At 48.7% G+C, this 1438-nt stretch overlaps 3 non-coding genes across 3 annotated transcripts; all 3 read right to left on the bottom strand.

Moving 5' to 3' along the window:
• Positions 1-226: 226 nt before the first annotated feature.
• Positions 227-345, bottom strand: LOC123178103 (5S ribosomal RNA). The gene has a single exon (XR_006489324.1). It is a non-coding gene; the product is annotated as a 5S ribosomal RNA (ribosomal RNA).
• A 354-nt stretch (positions 346-699) lies between these two features.
• On the bottom strand, positions 700-818 carry LOC123178104 (5S ribosomal RNA). Its single transcript, XR_006489325.1, has one exon. It is a non-coding gene; the product is annotated as a 5S ribosomal RNA (ribosomal RNA).
• Positions 819-1185: 367 nt separating this feature from the next.
• LOC123178105 (5S ribosomal RNA) lies at positions 1186-1304 on the bottom strand. Its single transcript, XR_006489326.1, has one exon. It is a non-coding gene; the product is annotated as a 5S ribosomal RNA (ribosomal RNA).
• Positions 1305-1438: the final 134 nt, after the last annotated feature.

Raw genomic sequence — 1438 nt, 5'->3', positions numbered from 1 at the left:
CTCAATCACGGAGACGAGTTTTCCACGGTTTCCACCCCTCCCTCCATACCGCAGCAACACGAGTTTTTTCCACCCCTTTCAGAACGCGCTCTTCGCGCCACAAAGCCGCCCCAAGACGCGCGAGCAATGAGCATCGAGCTTAAACATATCGCAAACGTTAACGGGATTAATATATATCGCGCACGTGCGACATGTTTGTCACAAGGCGCAAAAAATAATTATAAAAGGAATGCAACACGAGGACTTCCCAGGAGGTCACCCATCCTAGTACTACTCTCGCCCAAGCACGCTTAACTTCGGAGTTCTGATGGGATCCGGTGCTTTAGTGCTGGTATGATCGCATCCGACATGTTTCCCCGTCTTCGTCCCTTATGCTTGCCACTCCCAGGTCCGCTCCAAAGACAATTCTACATTCTCACTACCATTACAACCGTTCCCTAACAATGGATAATGTCCTATACTACTTACTCTCCCGCTCAATCACGAAGACGAGTTTTCCACGGTTTCCACCCCTCCCTCCATACTGCAGCAACACGAGTTTTTTCCACCCCTTTCAGAACGCGCTCTTCGCGCCACAAAGCCGCCCCAATGAGCATCGAGCTTAAACATATCGCAAACGTTAAACATAATATAACGGGATTAATATATATCGCGCACGTGCGACATGTTTGTCACAAGGCGCAAAAAATAATTATAAAAGGAATGCAACACGAGGACTTCCTAGGAGGTCACCCATCCTAGTACTACTCTCGCCCAAGCACGCTTAACTTCGGAGTTCTGATGGGATCCGGTGCTTTAGTGCTGGTATGATCGCATCCGACATGTTTCCCCGTCTTCGTCCCTTATGCTTGCCACTCTCAGGTCCGCTCCAAAGACGATTCTACATTCTCACTACCATTACAACCGTTCCCTAACAATGGATAATGTCCTATACTACTTACTCTCCCGCTCAATCACGGAGACGAGTTTTCCACGGTTTCCACCCCTCCCTCCATACCGCAGCAACACGAGTTTTTTCCACCCCTTTCAGAACGCGCTCTTCGCGCCACAAAGCCGCCCCAAGACGCGCGAGCAATGAGCATCGAGCTTAAACATATCGCAAACGTCAAACATAATATAACGGGATTAATATATATCGCGCACGTGCGACATGTTTGTCACAAGGCGCAAAAAATAATTATAAAAGGAATGCAACACGAGGACTTCCCAGGAGGTCACCCATCCTAGTACTACTCTCACCCAAGCACGCTTAACTTCGGAGTTCTGATGGGATCCGGTGCTTTAGTGCTGGTATGATCGCATCCGACATGTTTCCCCGTCTTCGTCCCTTATGCTTGCCACTCCCAGGTCCGCTCCAAAGACGATTCTACATTCTCACTACCATTACAACCGTTCCCTAACAATGGATAATGTCCTATACTACTTACTCTCCCGCTCA

Source organism: Triticum aestivum, unplaced genomic scaffold, assembly GCF_018294505.1.
Source record: "Triticum aestivum cultivar Chinese Spring unplaced genomic scaffold, IWGSC CS RefSeq v2.1 scaffold40403, whole genome shotgun sequence".
In the NCBI taxonomy this organism is placed as follows: domain Eukaryota; kingdom Viridiplantae; phylum Streptophyta; class Magnoliopsida; order Poales; family Poaceae; genus Triticum; species Triticum aestivum.
This window is presented reverse-complemented; position numbering and strand designations above follow the sequence as displayed.